Source organism: Giraffa tippelskirchi, chromosome 1 (assembly GCF_054371585.1).
Source record: "Giraffa tippelskirchi isolate mGirTip1 chromosome 1, T2T-mGirTip1v1.2.pri, whole genome shotgun sequence".
Lineage (NCBI taxonomy): Eukaryota > Metazoa > Chordata > Mammalia > Artiodactyla > Giraffidae > Giraffa > Giraffa tippelskirchi.
The window spans coordinates 40,576,193-40,596,958 of NC_137275.1; positions in this window are offsets into that span (position 1 = coordinate 40,576,193).

The window sequence follows — 20,766 nt, forward strand, 5'->3', positions numbered from 1 at the left end:
ATTTTCTGCAAAAAAAAAAAAAAAATGCTTTGTCATTCCTTTGAAAAACCATTATCTTTTTTCTTTTCCAGGGTGACATGTTGTCATATCAGCTTGGTTACTTTTCATGCAATTTGATCTGGTTTTGCTTAAAACCAGCTATCCTTCTTACATCTGTTTGATCATTCAACAACTAATAGGCATTTCCCACAACTGTTGATATGAGAAAGACAACAAAAAGTACAACTTGCCTTATATACCCTGATTCATCTGAGTTGGGCATGAGTCACATATCTTGAAATCTGGAAAATGTCTCCAGACTCCTCCCCTCTCTTTATGGGGGAGAGGCTGGAAACTTGGGCACCAGTACAATAAGCCTGTGCACAAAGCTGCTTGTGGCAGTGGCCAGACAGAACTGGTGGCATGGGAATAGGGAGGTGGGAGCATGTGCCCTCCCCTCAGCTCCCAAGGAAAGAAACCAGACTCTAATGCTCAGTAAGCCATCTGTTTCATTAAGATACATGAAACACCTTAAACTGTGAAATTTAAGTCATGGTTTTCTTTGAATAGAGGTAAAAATCATTTTATCCAGAGAGAAAATGAAAACCTTCCAAGATACATCTAGGTAATCTATGTCCTTCCCATCCCTGAACCCCAACACACTAATCGGACTTGCGGTTTCAGCATCAGGACACTTCGTCTATGGTGAGGTCACCTTGGACAGACTCCTTTCAAGAGATCAGCTATCTGGAATGAGAAGAAAACTTCCTGGAAATGGTCAGATAAATAAAAGTAGAGTGTAGCCTATTTGCCAGGAACCATGCTTTTTCCCAGCCATTTGCAGGAAGAGCTGGAGAAGTAGCATTACAGGTCATTTCTCTCCTGAGCTGCGCCAACCCAAGATCCTTTTTCATTCCAATTGCTGTGTTTCTAGAGGATCATATTGCCATTTTTCTCTTCCCTGTCTAACACCAATTGCACTTCTGGGCTGTTGTTCTCACCGTTGATGGTGTTAATCTCCATAGGAGCCAATGTGACTCGGAGGGTCAGTGTGTGCTTGGCAAGTCTTGTTACAATCACTGCCAGCAAGATATCAGCAATGGCATCATAATCCACTGTGCTCACATTTTTGTTTTGTGAATTTGCAGAAGAGTCATGCAGCTTAAAGGTGACAGGCCCAAAGGAAATCTTAGGTTAGCACTTTGGAGTAAAACTTATCATAGCATCCCTCAATTCAGAAGTCGTGGAGTCCACTACTTGCTAAGGGATGAGACTTTCTTGGGCTTTTCTGTATATCAGCTATCCTGGTTTGGGGTCATGCATTCTCTCTGTAGATAATAAGAGTTATTTAATGGGCATAGCAGTGGTGATAGAAATAACGCCTCTCCTTTTCATCAGAACAATCTCCTTTTTCTGTTGTTGCTCCTATTGTTGTTTTCATTTGATAACATAAAATCTGCCCTGTGGTTTTCCTACAAGATGATTCCAATGAAAGAAAGTAGTTTGGTTTCACAAAGTCTGAGTGGCTAAAGGCAAGGTAGAGATTACTAACCCAGCCCCCCACCTGGTGCAGATGTCCAGTAGATATGTCAAGAATCTTTTGGATTAGCACAAAGCAGAGTCTTGCTCTCTTCCCTCGGGTGCACCATCTGCTGGTAAATTGCTTTAAATGTTAGAAAGCCCCTCCTTACATTGAGCTGAATCGGCCTGTGGTAACTTTCACCCACCTGTTATTGTTCTGCTCTCTGGGGAAACACTAAAACATACTATTCCCTTTGTACTTTCATTTTATCTCTACCAGGATCTCTAAGATCCAGCCCTTCCTGCCTCTGCATTAGGACTTTTCACATGTTTTTCATGTGTCAATCTCCTCTACCAAGTGAGTTTCTGGAGGGGAAAAATAGGATGTTTTCTTCTTTGTGTAGTGAGTACCAACGCTTGATGCTGCTGCTGCTGCTGCTGCTAAGTCACTTCAGTCATGTCCGACTCTGTGCAACCCCATAGATGGCAGCCCACCAGTCTCCCCTGTCCCTGGGATTCTCCAGGCAAGAACACTGGAGTGGGTTGCCATTTCCTTCTCCACAACACTTAATGACACCCATTCAAATACTTCACACTGGCTTTTATTTATCCCAAGGTTATGCTGGTCCAGGCTAAATACTTCTGATTCCTTCAACTATCCCTCAAGTCAGCAAGGAGATACTGGCTTCTTCTTCCTTTCTCCCTCCAACAGGAGCACTAATGGGGTGAAAGAAGGCAGATTGGATCATATAATGTTTCTGTGACAAAAACTATACTTTCAAATATCATGCTGTGTGGTGAGGGTAATGAAGTAGTTCAAAAATTCTATAAAGGAGGCTCTGGGTCCTTCAAACAGCCTTGAAATTCTACAATAAATGAAAATTTTACAACAGGAGGAGACTGCAGACATCACCTCATCCAATCAGTACCAAGGAGGTTACGGGGACCCAAGAATCAAACTGAATTGCCCAAGGTTACAGAGCTTTTTACTGGCAGAACTGAGACTGGAAACTTTCTTCTTTTTCTCTAAATTATGTTCTTTACAACACAGCACTCTAATTCAAAGGGAATATTATACCAAACACTTTGTATGCTCTGCAATAAGTTAACTGGTAATTTTAAATATGGTGAGTGCCTTCTTAAATCTTGGGACCTAAAGTTTAGTACTCTCCCCCTGATAGCATTTATATGAAGAGTGCTACCTCCTGTAGCAATGAAATATTCCAGCAGAGTTTTAAAGCTTACAACTACTTTCCCTGGCAATCTTAGTTTTGATCTCAGAAGACAGAGATCCTGCTAATACAGAATCTCCAAAACGTGATGGAGTCTTTCCTCTTCATACTTATGGTATGTCAGCACTTAGCACAGTATCTGGCAAATGCTAGATATTTAAACAATATTTGCTGACTGATCAATAACTTTGTAATTATTCATTGATGAATTCATGACAAAAGTTCAAACTCAGGCTAAATTCCGCTATCATTCGACTTGCTTCCCATTTCTAGGCCACGTGCCCAATAATCAATCAATTTATGTTCGGGCAACTTAAATACTAATGTTTATACTAATACTAATGTTTATCCATACATGACTATTCCAGTAGTCATGTGTGGATGTGAGAACTGGACTATAAAGAAAGCTGAGCACCAAAGAATTAATGCTTTTGAACTGTGGTGTTGGAGAAGGCTCTTGGGAGTCCCTGGGACTGCAAGGAGATCAAACCAGTCAATCCTAAAGGAGATCAGTCCTGAATATTCATCGGAAGGACTGATGATATTCATTGAAGGACTGAAACTCCAATACTTTGGCCACCTGATGTGAAGAACTGACTCATTGGAAAAGACCCTGATGCTGGAAAAGATGGAAGGCAGGAGGAGAAGGGAATGACAGAGGATGAGATGGTTGGATGGCATCACCGACTCGATGGACATGAGTTTGAGCAAGCTCCAGGAGTTGGTGATGGACAGGGAAGCCTGGCATGCTGCAGTCCACAGGGTCACAAAGAGTTGGACACGACTAAGCAACTGAACTGAACTGATCCAAACAAAATTTAATTCGAAACTTAAATATGCTAAAAAGTACACATACAAAACTATTCCAACTTGCAAATGTGTGATGTTATGAAAGACCATATGTAAACTAGGGATTAAACTCTGAAATATATATTTTCACGAAGTAAAAGGAGAGAGAAAAGAAAAAGAAAATGCTGTTTCTACTACATGACTGGCATAATATTTCCTTTGTGTTGGTGAGGCCTATTAATAAAGAATGTGATATTGAGTAAATGAAGAACCTTTTTCCATTTCTGGTTCTACCAGTAATGGCTCTGTGACCTTGGGTTAAATAGATTCCCAGAGCTGAGAAATAAAACACTATTTATGATATTGTTTATATAGGGAACATCAGTCCCACTTCAGAATGCAAGGAACCCCCGGGAACCCAAATCCCAGTTCCTAAAACAGCCACTTGCCAGGTGAGAAGGAAATGTGTGCCCCACTCTCTGTTATTGAAAGAAAGCTTTCATTAACCCTGAAACCAGCACCTGCTAACATTCCTACCCAGTCACTTCATCAATGTACAACAGACACTTTCTCATTCAATGCAATCAGGAAAATTAAGTGCAAAAGTTGGTTCAAGCAGAAAGCTATAAAAAATTACACATTTTATTTCAACTTCAAACGTGCGAGTATACATTAATGTGTCCAACTCTGGTGTATAATCAAGCAGCTACTACCTGCATTTCCTCAAAGTTCTTTCCATATAAACTACTCTCAAAATGCCTTCTTTCCAACTGGTAGTTTTGGTCTCTTTAATATCTAAACATTAAGACACTTGAAAAGCAATCTGACTACATAGCTTTCTTGATTTTTACAACATTTTAATAATACTCCATTCTTTCCAAAACATATATTTATTTTTCAAAGAGACAATTCTCATAATCTATCCATAACATATACAATAATACTGCATAATTAAAAGCACAATAGACAGTAATGGATTTGGTAAGCATACAGCTCAACTCTTGAGATCAAAAGGACTTTAGCAAACTATAGATGAACCTACTAATCAGAAATGTCCAGTCAAGCATCCTGTACAAAGGGCACAGAGAATTTGGGTTCATCTGATAAGCCAGTTTCTAAAGTTCCTACTGTATTTATATCAAGGATGCCTTCATAGGAGAGCAGTATTGATTGCTAATCCCTTCTTCTCAATTCTCCATCAACTGGACTTTGGTAAGACCATCTGAATTAGTTTCCTAGGGCTGCCATAACAAATTATCACAAACTGGGCTACTTAAGCCAATGGAAATTTATTCTCTCATAGTTCTAAAGGCCTGAAGTCCAAAATCAAGGTGTTAAGGGGACCATGATCTCTCTGAAGTCTCTAGAAAAGGATCCTTCCTTGCCCCTTATAACTGCTGGTCTCCCAGTGACCCCTGGAGTTCCTTAGCTTACAGCACCATAACTCCAATCTCTGCCTCTGTCTTCACATGGCTATCTTCCCTCCAAGCTTGTCTTCACACGGCCTTCTTATAAGGACATCAGTCACTGAATTTAGGGCCTGCTCTAAGACCATGTGCTTCATTTTAACTTAACTAATTACATCTACAAAGAAAAGTTAACATTCTTAGGTTCCCAGTGGACATGAACTTTTCGTGGACACAATTCAATCTATTACACCACACTATGTCAAGTCCTCTCTAGGCTTCTAGGCCACAAACGTGCTATTTTCTCTTCTAGAAATTCCCTTCTCCCATCCTTTAACATAGTATAAGTTCTCAGTCTTCAGAACTCACCTCAGGTGTCATCGCCTCCTCACTGCCTTCTCCAGCTGGATTAGGTGCCTTCCTGGCTGCTCTATCAGAGACCAGTCACTGCCTCCCTAACATCACTCATTTCCCTGTACCAGCATTGCCATTTTCCTTTTCTGTCTCCACCATTATACACACTTATTCAACAACTATTGACTGAACACTTCCTAAGTGCCTGCACTATGCTAGGGGTTGGGGTAATAACAAAAGCTAAGACAGAAGTCCCTGCTTTTTGAAGAGTAGAATGTTTTGAGTTCTTCAAGGTAAGGAACACACATTTGATTTTGAATATCCAGAGCCCAGCACACTATCAGATGTACTCAGTAAGCAAATCATCTGTCGAATGAATCAATGATTAAAAATTTCAGAGGGAAAAGCAAATATTAATGGGAAGGATGGAATGGTTGGAAGATATAAATTTTGGCCGGAATAAAAATTTTCAGGTAACTCAAGATACAGTAAAGAAATGCACTGCCTCTTTTCTACTTAAAGCATTCAAGCAAAAATCCATTTATAGGAGGTTGGTCTACACGGTTACTAAGGTACCTTCCATCTCTAAGATTTCTTTCATTTTCTGATAGAGTAAATGATGGGAAGATGACTTATTTCTTAATTCTTTCTTTTTTCAAAAACCTAAATGCTTGTAATGTACTAGACATGACATTAAGCACTTTAACTCTATTAAACATTAATTAAATCCTAATAACAATTCATACAAAGCAAGTAAAATAGCAGAAGAGACGACTAGCTCTTTATCCAAGATCAGCTTCTCTTTTTCCTGGACATAAAGCTAGATTACACTTCCTAGGGTCCCTGTGGTTAGGAGTGACCATGTGACTGAGTTCTAGCCGATGGAATATAAATGGAAGTGATGTGTGACATTTCCAGGCCTGATCCGTAAACCTCTCCCAGATATGCTCTTGCATTCTCCTTTCCCTCCTAGCACGCTAGAATGAAGGTACTTCTAACACATGCATTCTCAGTGGGGGTAATATTGCTCCCAAGAAGTGGAAATGTTTGTCTGAGGGCACAAAAACCATCTTAGATATTACAACAGTTGGTGGCTCTTCCAAACTCAACTCTGCCTGATAATATCTTATTTCTTAATATTTAATTTCTCTCATTAGAGAGATTTTAAATTTGATTTAGTTACTTAATTTTAATTAATCAGGTTTAATTGATTTAATTTTTCTCCTTAAGGGGGAAAATGAAAAAAAAAAAATGAGAAATATTTACTCTAAAGTAACCTTGGAAGCTGCATGCTGGAGATAGTAGAACTTCTGTCAGCCTGGATCTCTGAATGACTAACTGGAAGAGAAGCTCCTAGGTCACTACCCAATGCCATTAGTGAACAGAAATCAGATTTCTGTTGTATTTGAGCCATTATCAATTTGGAAGTCTGACATAGCAGTTAGTTTACCCTTAACATTATAACTACTATCTTACCCATTTGACACATGAGGAAAACTGAGCTCAAAGAGCACCGGCTTAAGGTCAGGACTACTGGCCAATGTTAGAACAGAGATTTGAAACAAGCCTGATTCCAGAGCCTGAGCTGTTGATCCTTAGGCTCTGATGTTTCCCCAGCTGTCAAAAGCTGCATATTTCTACTGAATGAGATGGTCTCCAGTCTGAGCTATTGGAGAATACTGAATGCATTTGAGGATTGAACTTATATTGTTTTTAGTTTATACTTAGTTTGGTTTTTATGCACCCAAAGTGGATAAACACTTCAGAAATCATTGCTTTCACTCAGGGTGATGAAGTTGTCCTGGGGTAAGTCCTTTGAAATCAAATATGCACAGTAATAAGACATGAAAAGTAGCATGTGGAAATAAATTAATATCTCTTTTGAAAGACACAAAAACAAGTTGCGTCAGTTCAGGTGAAACCCATAAAAAACTCAAGTACAGATGAGCAGCTGTCAAAGGGCTGTAGAATTTGCTTTCACATGCACTAGAAAAAAATCAGAGTTTTCCCAGCTGAAAATGAAAAGTCAGGATGAAGATTTCATGACAAATCTCACCAGAAATTATTTCAGAGATTTTGCTTTTCTAAGCATCTTAAAGTAGAAGATCATATTTCAGACAGTAATGGGCTTTGTTGAAAATTTGTGACTCTATGGTTTTCCCAGAGAAATTACATATAATGTGTACATGTGGAAACTATTTAATTTGCATTGTCTGCAAGAAGTATTATCAGTTCATAGAGAGGGCCTAAGGAGACTTTCATTATCTGTGTAAGTTCAGGCATCTCTAATGCAGTGTAAGTCTTAGAATTGCTGATTTTTTTTAAAAAGACAGTTAGAAAAAAAAATGTTGGCTAATAAAGTCTACTGTGGTGATGAATAGGAAGAACATTGCTCAAACCTTCTAAATTCCTTATATGACTTTTATTGTGTGCCCATTTCTGATGGTCTTTAGATACACAATTGAACAGCGCTCTTCAGAGAATTTTCCTCTTTTTTGCTTCATTTTACTCCATTGCTTCTTAAATAAGTTAATTTACTGCTCTGAGACTTATATGCATCACATTCCAACCTGAAATGCAGTAAATGTGAAAAAATGGAACTATTGAATAGTAGATGGAGATTATATGCTCTTTTAGAAGAAGGTTGGAGAAGGAATTGTCTTTTATTCTTATATTTTTAAAAGGGTGCTACAGCTTTGGAACACATTTCCAGATGCAAAATTAACATCATAGAGAAACACCAGGTTCACACTTTTTATATTTAATGCCAACTCTTCTGTATGCTCTGAGTAGCCCTACCTTTTAGCATTTAAGAGATAAAGCTCTGCATTAAATTTTCCAATTATTACCTGTCTGGTACAGTTGCAACAGGACCATATCAAGTATTTGAGTTTTACTAGGGAAACGTAATTACAGTTTGAAAAATAGTAGAAAATGCATTCCTATCACATCCTTAGTGGCAGTTTATATGCTAAAAAGAAAAACGCTTAGGGCCTAATTCATAAGAGCTTTATGCTTCATTTACATTTTCTATGCAGTTTACTTGGAAAAGAGCATAATGCATGTTTTTCAAGTAAAATATGCCATTTTGGGATTCATTCAACTTGCTTTCCATTGTCCTCATTGAGGGCCAACTGTTCTTTTTTACAATCCTAAAGGGCACCAGTAAATGGAGTGGGTGGAAAGCCCTCAGTATTAACTAGAAGAAATGCGTAAAACCGTTGTACAGATTATTTAGAAAATTTACAGCAGTCTCCAGCAGTCAAATCTTGGAAAGCCTATTGTGCTTTTACTATGCAGACTGTTTTCCAAGCCCTTTGTATAGGATATTGAACAAGTTACATGACAATACAGATATTTTTGAGGGCTACTTAGAATTCATAAAAAGACTGACCATTTCCTGGCTAATCTAGGTTCTTTTACTTAGTTCAGTGTTCCTCAAAACATGGCCTGTAGGCTAGCAAGTATGCAAATCAACTGAGAGTCTTGTTAAAAATATGATTTCTTAGGGATTCTAAATTTTTAAGGTGGAGACCTGGAATTTGAATTTTACATCAATTCAGATGATTCAGAGTTTCCTTTTACGTAGGACCACACACTCTCATTTAGTGATCAACAATTTGCTAAGCCAAATTTATTAGCAGGTATAAGATCACTTAACATGCGGGAGGCTAAAATTACATACAAAAAAGACAGCAATTTGGTACCAAGCAGAAAATTATGACCCATGAGAGTTTAACCTATGATCCTCAATCTTTCCTACATCTACTGTTTTCTAGGCTCTCCAAAACTGTACAAAGAAAAGCCAGGCAAAAAGCCTTTCTCACATTGTTCACTGAGGACTGAAAAATGAATATTGCAGACAACCAACTGGTTACTTATCCTATACATTATCAAAACCACCAGGCCAACTTTCTTCCCTTACTGAATTCACTGAATTTACCAGGTGGTTTTGGCATCATGTTGCAACCACCATAGCCTGATATCAGAGAAAATTTGAGATCCAACACAGCTGTTCTAAAAATGAATTGTCTCTGCCATTTTAGAGTAACAGTTTTAACATATTTAGTGGAAGAAAGCCACAGACCTTGACAGATTTAGCTAAGTCTACTCCAAGCTAAAGCTGAACACTTACTTCACACTTCCTCACTGACTGATAAAAGAAAAACCTTACGTAGTAGGAATTCCTAAGTACCACCACAACTGATTTTCCTCTCCTTCCTGGTACGTAGGAAGATGATACCTCCCTGCCCAAGTAAGCAGAAATGATGTGTCACTTCCTGAACAAAACATTTAATTGCCAGTATGAACCTCCCATCACAGTCCCTCCCTGCTGCAGCAACCATGCAGGGACATGTTCCCAATGCAGTCACAGGGTGATGGGCATTCAAAATCCTGGACCACTGAGTTACCGCAGAGAGTCACCTGGATTTGCCATCATCATTGTAAGAAAGAAGCAAACTTTTCTTCTGGTGAGCCACTGGGATATGTGGTTGTTCGCCACCACAGCATAACTTATCCTACCCTGGTTAAAATAATACAGTTAGATATATTAAGCTACATGGTAATAACAGCTGCATGTTAGCATTAGCAAAAAGAACACTCTGTACTGATACCTGGCAGAAAAGTCATGGTGACCACACAGCTCTTTCTCAAAGAACAGTTCATGTTCACTGGAATCGATTCAGTCTCTGGGTGGCAATGAAATACTCTGAAACATTTTCCAGCTCTGAGGAGGCTTTGGGGATTCAACTCAGAAGAGATTATTTTGAGGACCAAATGAGATAATGTATGCCGAAGTGCTCTGTTTACTGCACAGAGCTACACAAATAGGAACTGGCTGGACAAAGAGCCCATTTAGATTATACTTAAGTTCACACATTCTAAAGTGAGTACTCCATCATTTTGCTTTCCATTGGAGAGTTTTTTGTTCTGATATTTAAGAGAGAATATAATTTGTTGGATAAAAGGGGATTCACACGTTATGAATCCGAGTTACATTTTCTGTTTCGCCACTATTATCTACATTATAGTCATAGCTTTTTAAAAAGATATGTCTATTAAGCACTTGCTGGGAGCACAATGGGAAATGCTGTGAGAGGTAGAAAAGTGGAGAAGTATCCTTTAAGAGCCCCCAGTTTCATCATCAGTGTAATACAATTAACAGCTTCTAATCTCCCTCATGTTTCCACCCCAAAATACTCCGAGTTAAAGTGCTCTCATTTCTAGCAAGTGCTATCTTTAGAAATCGGTTTCATAACAATGGGGTTTGGTCAGTATCTTTAAAATCCAATTTTTATCCATGCACATTTCTTTGAATGATGTTTTTTTTCTTTTGAAAAGTGGTTAGGATTAATTAAGCATAGATACTTGGATAAGAGCTGAGGGAGTTGGGAGCGGACAGGGAAGCTCAGCATGCTGCAGTCCATGGGGTCGCAAAGAGTCAGACATGACTAAGCGACTGAACTGAACATGGATAAGAAAAGGTTAACAGAAATATGAAAATCTTTAATTCACTACTACAGCTCTCAAAAGAAAAAGAGAGAAAAGATTTTTTTAGGCTATTCTAAGAGAGACAGTCCATTATACCATTTTCTTCTGTGTCAGTTTGCCCTAAAGGGATGCTGTTTCCTGAGTTTAATAAGGACCCTATTTCTTCTGAGCCCTTACAGTCTATTAATTACTGCAGTGGGTGCTTTGAGACATCGCAGCAATCATTTGTAAGATGATAAGAGCTCTCCTCATTCTGAGATTTTAGCTATCTAAAATTACCCAGATGAAACAGATGTTGCAAATGTGAGTCCTTGTTAGAATGTTTTCTTCTCATTACCCAGCAGAAAGTCATGTTCCTCACAACCCAGCCACACAGAGAGGGACTGCCACAAAAGCTTCGACTGGGCCTGCTGTCTGTGACTCCTGCTACAGGACCTCTGGGCACCCAAAGACATTTGGTTTGCATCAGATATTGTATCTGACACAATACAAAAAGCCAAACCAGAAGAAGCCAATGGAGACCAAAGAACAGTGTTACCCAGGTCCACTCCAAACCCAGTCCCCATTCCCACAACGTTACGCAAAGTAAATCTGCAACTTTTGCAGTCAAGAGGCTAGTGACACACAGAGCTGTTTAATGAAGAATTGGGGGAAACTGACCCGTTAAGCATACTGTTAGCATTATATGATTGATGCTCATACAGTGGAACGTTCTTCTGTCTGCGGTGAGTGTCTGTCTGTGGTTACGTTTTTATAATACAAAAAAAGAGGAAAATAAAAGGGAAAAAAAGCTATCTGGAGACATATCCCAATAAACAATCCATACTATTTCCCTTCCTCCTTTCTCTATCCCCCTGGCATGTCCATTGTTCACCAAAAGTTCAACAAAGCCATCAGTTCTTGAGCCAGAACTGACCAACAAAGGAGTCTTGTGTCTACCAAGATGGGATCTGTATTAGTGTCCCTGCCAAACTCTGGTGGGGAGCAGTATGCAGCAAGCATTGACTCACTGCCAAGGCAGGATAGAGTCCAGAGCTCAGCAGTTGGGGTTCTCAGTTAAGAACACCCTCTTTTGTAGGACTTCTGCTGGCATGTTCTCAAGGCCGCCAAAAAGGTTAATGGAGAAAATGAGAGGGTCAAGGAAAAACTAATTTTTTAGGATGGCAGATGATCCAGTAGAGAGGATCATAATGAAGCAGAAGAGAGAAGAGCAAATGGGAGAAGCAGATTAAGGAAAAGAGGCCAGGAAGGTGGAGTCAGCTGCATGAGTAGGAGTATGACATGAGCTGGGGCTGCGCCTCAAGAAGGGAAACAGTATCCAGTAGAGACTCAGCAGTTTGGTAAAGTGCTCGGTGAGAGAATGAGCGTGTCCTTTCCTGATTCCTAACGCTTTCTTGGGAAAGTAGGAAGCAAGGCCATCAGCCAAGAGTGCGGAGTAGGGAGGGAGTAATAAAAGCATGAGGATAAGGGAAACATCGTGAAGTCCTCATCAGGAGCTGTGGAGCGTGACTCAACTAGGAGAATGGGGTGAAATCACATGCTTCACTGTCTGTACATGAATAGGGAATCACAAAAGTGTTTATTGCAGTATAAAAAAAGATGTTACCAAACAATAAAATGATTGTAGACTTATGAGTTACAACAGTTAGTGAACCACAGAACCACTGTAGCAAGAGCTTTTTGACTTATCTGCATAGGTTCTACAGCAGGACTGTTCAGGCTTGATTTTTCACACACATGTCACATACAGTCACCCATAGTTTCATGTACATCACAGATCGTGACATTAGCATGCTCACCTGGCTGCTGGAGCAGTGGCAGGCAGGGGCAGTTGCATCAAAGACTTCTCTCAATACCTCTACTGGGCTGCACACCCCCTAGGCCCACAAGCCCTGTACCTGCCCAGCTCCAAGACCAAAGGGAGCCCAGAGTCAGCAACAGAGACTTGGTTTAATGCATGAGGGGGATTAGAAGTCTGAAGCAAGGTCCTGGATCAACACCCCACCTGTGCGGTAGACAGCAGGCAGGGCCTGGCAGCAATCTTCAGTCCCAGGGGCAGGGGGAGGCTACCAGTTATTGGGGGAATTACATTAGGTTGATTCATCAGTTACCAGCAGAGGGAACCACCCCTCACTGTCCCTTGGATATGAACAATCACTAGCTGGGGCATGGGGCAAGTATATAAGAAGGTCAGTCCTATGAGTAGTTTGTAGGTGAAGCAGGCACTGGTCAGCAGGGGATATACACAGAGCAAGAAAACAGCTGCCTTGAGTGGACTGAATATACAGCCACTTGATCCAAGGGAGTGAGCTGTCCCCACTCACTCATCCAAACTTACTTTGAGAGAAGCAGCAGGCACATTCATGATGCCCTTGAAAGGAGATATTACCTACATGTATCTGGAAAGGATTGGGTAAAGAGTAATATGTCACTGGTGATCTTTGTTCAGATTTAAAGTGAGAATTTGGTGCACAGAATGCATCAGTATTTTTTTTTAACTCTCCAGTGATTCTAATGTATACTCAGGATCAAGAACCAGTGTGCTAAAAGAGTGAAGCAAAGAAACAATTCATTCCAAGTACAGAAGTGAGTCACATTTTTTGTGATACACTTGAGTTGGTTCCTAAAATAGGATTTCAGCCTAGAACATGGAGCAAAAATAAGTTCTAAGGCTGAAGAGAAAACACGAAGATTTAAAAACAAAAAGCAAAAAAAAAAAAAAAAAAAAAAACACTCCAAGAGAGGGATAGGAATGGTAAGCTTAGCAAATGCTGAGTGTTCCTTGAGATTATGATGTCAAGCACAAGAAGGAATCTGCAGCAACATGGGTGGACCTAGAGATTATCATACTAAGTGGGGTATGTCAGACAAAGACACATGTCATGATATCACTTATCTGTGGAATCTTAAAAAATGACACAAATGAACTTATTTATAAAACAGACTCACAGACTTCAAAATCAAACTTATGGTTACTAAAGGGGAAAAGTCGAGGGGAGAGATAACAGGAGTTTGGAATTAACATATACACACTACTATATAAAAAACAGATATTCAATAGGGAACTCAATATACTGTAATAACCTAGAAAAACAATAGATTTATGTATGTGTATAACTGAATCACTTTGCTGTATACCTAAAACTAACACAATACTACAAATCAACTATATTCCAATATAAAAAGAAAATTAATTTTTAAAAAAGGAGTATAATGATAGGTAAGTGCAGAGAAATGTCAGATTACCAATGAGAGGTTCAACCTATTTCAGGCAACAGGGAGCCACTGCAAAAATTTGAGGATAGGGATGACAAAGTTATAAGGCCACGTGATCTTTTATAAAGTCATAACACTAAACACCAACTAGAATTCTGATCCTATAAAATCATGGGAAGTCTTGTCTAGATAATTTTTCATCTAATAAAAGCATATCTTGTCTCACTGTCCCACTAATTCAGCATGTGAAGAGATTTCTTAATAGCTCTTCACTTTGAATCATTTTCGTAAATATTCCTAATTGAAGTGAACTGGAGTAACACACTGGGAGTAAATGGGGCCAATAATCCTGTAGGGAAAGTGTCTGTAGGTACAACAGGCTTAATTACCTACTGTTAAAAGGCGTGTATCTGTATCTGGACTAGCTTCACTAACTCTCTTCAGGTCATCAAGGAAAAAACATGCAACAATCAATTTTAAAATATACACAGTTCTGTGTCCTCATATGCTTTACAGATCCAAAAAAGAGTAAATCATGTTCAGGTAATACCAACCTTGGAAAATCTGTAATTTCTACATAAACTTTTAGAATGATTTTCAGTGTTTGCATAGAATTTAGCTCCTTGCTTATAATTTTTCTTCAATTACTGTTAAAATCAGCTGGCACTTTTCTTGAATATACATCATAAGTGGTATGGAGAACGTAGACTGGCAATACCCCTAGAGCAAATGGAGGGCAACTTTGCTATTCTCACTTCCCAGTGAATCTGCAAAGTGAGTATTTCACAGGTGGATAACATAGGAGCTGATCATAAGTGATAGACATGAGGACCGTGTTCTGTCTTCATGATCCAGGATGAGAAGAAAAAGAAAGGGTTCAGAGTTCTTTGCAAAAGATGTAGATTCAAGAGAATCCATAGAACTTCTTTTAACAGTTTAATATGCAGTACTGACTATGGAAGGTACATTACATCTCTACAACAGAGCTCTGTGTAGAATGAAAATGAGTTTCACTCTGAGTTCAGTTATTTGTGGATATTTTGAATGTAGGAGCTCAACTAATGAAGCCTACCTACTGTTAATATCCTGCTTTCATGATGTGTCTAAAAGCATTGTTATTGTTTTTAATATTATTCATTAACCAACAGCACATGAGGAGTAATGTAAGACCTGTCTCAGAAATGACTTGCTGTCTGGGAGGGAACGGAAATGCACTCAGAACAGATGCTGTCAGCCCAGGATTTGGTAGGAAGTAATAATGCCTGAAGAAAGAAAATCAGCTCCAGCTTTCAGGCTTTATTTTTGTCAAACAAGTTTTCAGGTTGATGCTCCTAGACACTGGCAGACCCTCCCTTCCTGCTGCTTCCTACCTCCAGCCCCAAGTACATTCTGCCTTCTTCCCCTGGGTCTGAATCTGGCCTACCTAGCTGAGACCAGCGCCACTGGACAGAGAATGAAATAATTCTGCCCCAGTATAGCATTAGCAACTCCACATGGGACAAGGCAGCAGGATTCCCAGAGAAAGAAGGCCCAGGGAGAGCAGACCTATGCAAGCAACTCTGAGAAAACCATTTCTTTCTCTTTCCCAAAACTTTACACAACAGAAGCCATTTATTCTGCAATACTTGGAGCCATGTCTTATCTTTTCTGTTGCTTGTGTTTCTCAAAAGGTGAATTTAGTCCTTTGTCTCTGGTTCCTTTCTACTCACCTCTCCCAGATAAGATGAAGATCAAAGATCTTCCTTCCTCTCTCTTTCTTTTTTTCTTTTTTAAATGCAGAAGAATGAACCCAACAGGGCTTAGAGGTCCATTATAAACCCCAGTAGCCCATTGAGTTAATTAACATACAAAGCAACTTTAATTTATGTATGGCCCAGGATGTTTCATTGAGAAAACAATGTGTGTTTTCAAAATAAGCACATTTACAAAAATAAATACTGACTGGTATACCTTAACCATCTTCACTGAGGTCTGTAATCAACACACATGCCAAAAGAGACAGTTTGAAAAGGCCCAGCCGGTTGGGAAGAGCTGCTTTGCAAGCCTGGAATAGATGAAGGATGTAGCAACCAAACATTATAACTTAGGCTTTATCATTCCCTAGATTAGAACATTTTCATACTCAGATAAACAAATGCTTTGTCTCATACAAATCTTTTTATTAATTTGAAACCATGTTTCAAAAGCTTTGACTCCTGTAAATTTACCTTAGAAATTATCAGCCTTTTCATTAACCCTGATCAAACTGTTTTTGTATATATTAGGCTATACAAGATGGTTTATTAGTTGTTTTGGGTCTCTTGGAACAAGAGAGGGTAGAAAATGATGGGGACACTGTGGGAGGGGGGCATGCATAAAGTGCACTGGAGCATCAGCTCACAGCACCCAGAAGACCTTAAAGAATACACCTGCCTACCAGAGAGCTTACTGAATAACTCCCAAAGAGTTGCTCACATGTCCCAGGATTTTTTTTAGAAGAATCGTACAGCCAGGTTCTTCTTCTCACGGACTCCTACAAATCCATGGATATGTTTTGGGGAAATCCTCATGTATTATGATTATGAAGTACATGTTTTCATTTCAGTGAGCTTTCAAAAACAGTGTAAGTGCATTCTGGTTTATCTGGGTACCCCTTACATTGAGCATTTCCAAGTGGGGATAACCAAAAATGGCAGCAGTTAACTTTTAATACAGGGCTTCTCAAACCTGAGGTCCATGTGTAGATGGAACAAAGTGAGCTCAGGTATGGGCGCCACTGCTGTGGTCAAAAGCTAAGGACTGAATGACAGCTTTTATCTTCTTATTCCTCAAATTTGGCATGCTTCATACTAACGGGGTTCCTCTTTAAAACATTCTTTCAAGGCCAGTGAGAATATTTCACATTTTCCATAATCAAAAATCAAGGGAAATATTCCTTAATGAATCTGCTTCCATATTGCACATTAAGTTCAGAGCAAGATCCCTCGGCATTTCACTCCTGGTTCTTCATTTTATCCCGTTTCAGATATTTCTATCACCTGTATTGACTAGATCATAGCTCCCAAACTGATGTAACCATATCCTGTGGCTCAGGAGGTATTGAGAAATACAGACTAGCCGCTACAACACTCAGAAGAGCCTCAGGCTCTCAGATAACATCCCAGTAACACTCACCGGTTAACAGCATTCAGAGACTGTGGAATGAAATTCTAGGCAGAACAAATTCATCCTGACTTATGAATTTTCTGGACTTTATTATGATGAACCAAACTTGGAAGATGTGATTGAAAAAAAGCTCCTAATATCCCCCCACCAGAATAAAATGTGTAAGCCAGCTGAAAACAGGGAGTTGATTTCCCAGACGATTCCTTGCATTGATTTAGATGCCGCCATCTCAAATCTCATATAGTTCTGATTAATATCCACTTTATCCCCCTCTGTTGCTCACTTTCTCACAGATGAATTAAATAATGCCTACCTGTGCCACCCCAGGTCCTGCAGGAGCACAACCTGATTGCTCGGAAGTGGTCTATTACAGTGAGCATGAAAAGCAATCATAATAAATTACTACTTTTAATTCTCTCTCTCTCTCTCTTTCTCTCTCTCACACACAGACATACACACCACACATTCTCCCCCTACCACTGCTGCCTCATAGCAGCCCTCATGCTTCAATAAGCCAATTAACTAACATGAAATAAACATGCAGGTTGAAAATGAGCCATCTCTCTTCAGTGTCCCCTGCAAATCGAATAGAGCTTTATTTCATTTGGTGTCAGGGGCAATTAACCCAGGTACTGTTGATATCTGACACTCCTTGTGACCTTCAAACGCTGCAGGTAAAGCTGCTCTTTCTTGACCCTTCATGTTCCCTGTCTCCCCTCTAACATCTCTCCCTGTCTTAGCTGTTGCATGTTCCCGCTAAGTATTTCTCTTCAACCAAATCAACTCTTTGACACATGTCTCTCATTGCTTTCTCTGTTTCTGACTTTCACGAAACATTCAGAGGAAGAAGAGCTGAGGCAATGCTGTTTCTAAGAAAGAAAGAAAGAGAGAGAAAAGGAAACGCTGTATTGTCTTCTAATCACCAGCTCAATCAGAAATTTGGCAGCCTGGAAATGTCATTCATAATATATGGAGCAAGTACTTTTAAAACTGGATTAGGGGGACTTTTTTCTTGATACAAAGCCAGGCGATTTTTTGCTGATGCAGCTAAATAAAATAATCCTTTCTTTGCTCCTTCCCTGAGGGACATTTTCATATTATTTTACTGTTATGTGTCTTTTTTCTCTTCTTTGTGACTTTCTTTCTCCCTTATTTATTAAAAGTTACAAAGTCTTCAAAACTTTTCTTGTAATTTTTGGTACATTTTTTACCATGTTCATGAATACACTGAAAATTCTTTCATTTTCTTCCACCGGCTTCTGTTTTGGTGGACTAATAATGTTGCTATTAAAAAAACACTTTGGATCAAAGAAGATATACTAAGCCTTAGATGTCAAAAGAATAAAGTTTAACTGCAGCTGATAAAATAGTTGAAAGTTGTCTCAGGGAGCACGGAGTAAAATCACTGTTCTAGAGAAATAGACCTTAAATACCACTTAGTCCAACCCACTCTTTTACACACAAATCTGCTAAGTTGTAAGATCTCTGTATAATAGTCTAATATTCACCACATAGAAAATCTATCAACAAGGCCCCTCATGCTACCTTCAAAATAAAACCCAAATCCAAATAAATTCTGACCACCTCCCTCGCTGCCACCCTACCCAAGCCGTCATTGCAATAGCTTCATAATTAGTTTCTCTGCTTCCACATTTGCTCCCAAGTAAATATTCTATTACTGCAGCCATGTGAGTGCAGTGGGGGAGAGGGGCCCGGGTGCTTTCAAACGTCAGATTGTGTTATTCTCCTACTCTGAACCCTCCAAATCCAAAGTCTTTCCATGAACCAAAAGACTCTATATGACCTGGCCCTGGGTGCCCCCTCAGGTTCCATCACCTTCCTCTCTGCATCTTTCTAACTTCCCTCCAATCAGGCTATTGCTTACACACTCAGCGAATACTCCCAATTTGGCCCTTGATTCACAGTTTTCATGCAGGATGTTCTTTCCACAGACAGTCTCATGTCTCATTCCCTAATTTCATTCAAATCTCTGCTCAAATGTCACCTGCTCAAGAGAGGCCTTTTCTGATTCTCTTACATTAAGAGCCACCTCGCCAACATCTTCCATCTCTCTTTCTTTTTCCAGCTCAGTTGTTGCCATAGAACTTATATCTCTAGCCCACGTTCGACTAAATATCATCACATTTACTTACTTATGTATTGACTGCATCCCTCACTCTGAAGTAGATGAGCAGATCTTTGCCTCTTCCACACACTGCTGTATTTCCAGAAGAGCCGAATCGGGCAGGAAGTCCCAGTCCTCAGACCTGTGCTCCGGTTACAGTTCTCTCTGTATAAGGACCCAGGAAAGAGAAACAAAGATTGCCTGTTCTTCCTTCTGTGGTTTATGAAATAACCAATTGGGAATGTTTGAGATTTGGTGTGAGGCAACCAAGGATGTAGTTTTGGCCACTCAGAAATATTAAAGGGCAAAACAATATGTGAGAATAAGGTCAAATATTCTTAGTAGCAAACTCTCTCTTTGTAAGATCTCCCTAACATGACATGTTGGTTGTGGGAAGTGGTTGGGTATTTGTGATTTTGAAAATTATAAAATCTTTGTTAAAGTCTGAGAGGGGCATTATTTGGCTTTCATGTTGAATAGATGACAGTAAGGAGCCCTAAGACCTTATAGAGAGATAAGTAAAGGCTAAAAGTTTTTGCCTTGGAGCCAAGCTGCCTCGATCCAAATCCTGGCTCAGTCACTTACATGATATGATGGTTAGTTTTATGTATCAACCTGACTGGGCAATGGGATACCCAGATATTCAGTCAAACATTATACTGGGTGTGTCTGTAAAGCTGTATTTGCATAAAACTGCCATTAGAATTAGTAGACCAAGTAAAGTGCACTGCTCTCCTTACTGTGGTGGGCCTCATTCAATCAGTTAAAGACCTGAATAGAACAAAAAGACTGGCTCTCCCAAGAGTAAGAGAATTTCTCCAGCCTGGTGTTCTTCAAACTGAGATATTGAACTTGATGATACCACTCTAGTGGCAGAAAATGAAGAGGAACTACAGAGCCTCTTGATAAAGGTGAAGGAAGAGAGTGAAAGAGCCGGCTTGAAACTCAACATTCAAAATACTAAGATCATGGCATCCATTCCCATCACTTCATGGCAAATAGAAGGGGAAAAGTAGAATCAGTGACAGCTTTTATTTTCTTGGGCTCCAAAATCACTGCAGACAATGACTGCAACCATGAAATTAAAAGATGCTTGCTCATTGGAAGAAAAGCTATGACAAACTTAGACAGCATATTAAAAAGCAGAGACATCACTTTTACCAACAAAGTTCCATATAGTCAAAGCTATGGTTTTTCCAATGGTCATGTACAGAATTGTTGTGAGGCATAAATAGGTTACTCTATATCAATTGTTTAAGCAGTCTTTAGCACATAGTAAGCATTAATTATGATGTCAATGTTAGCCATTACAGGGGCACCTCCGGTAGCACTAGTGATAAAGAACCTGCCTGCCAATGCAGAAGACGTAAGAGACGTGGGTTCAGTCCCTGGGTCGGGAAAACCTCCTGGAGGAGGGTATGGCAGCCCACTCTGGTATTCTTGCCTGAAGAATCCCATGGACAGAGAAGCCTGGAAGTTACAGTCTATAGAGTTGCACAGAGTCGGA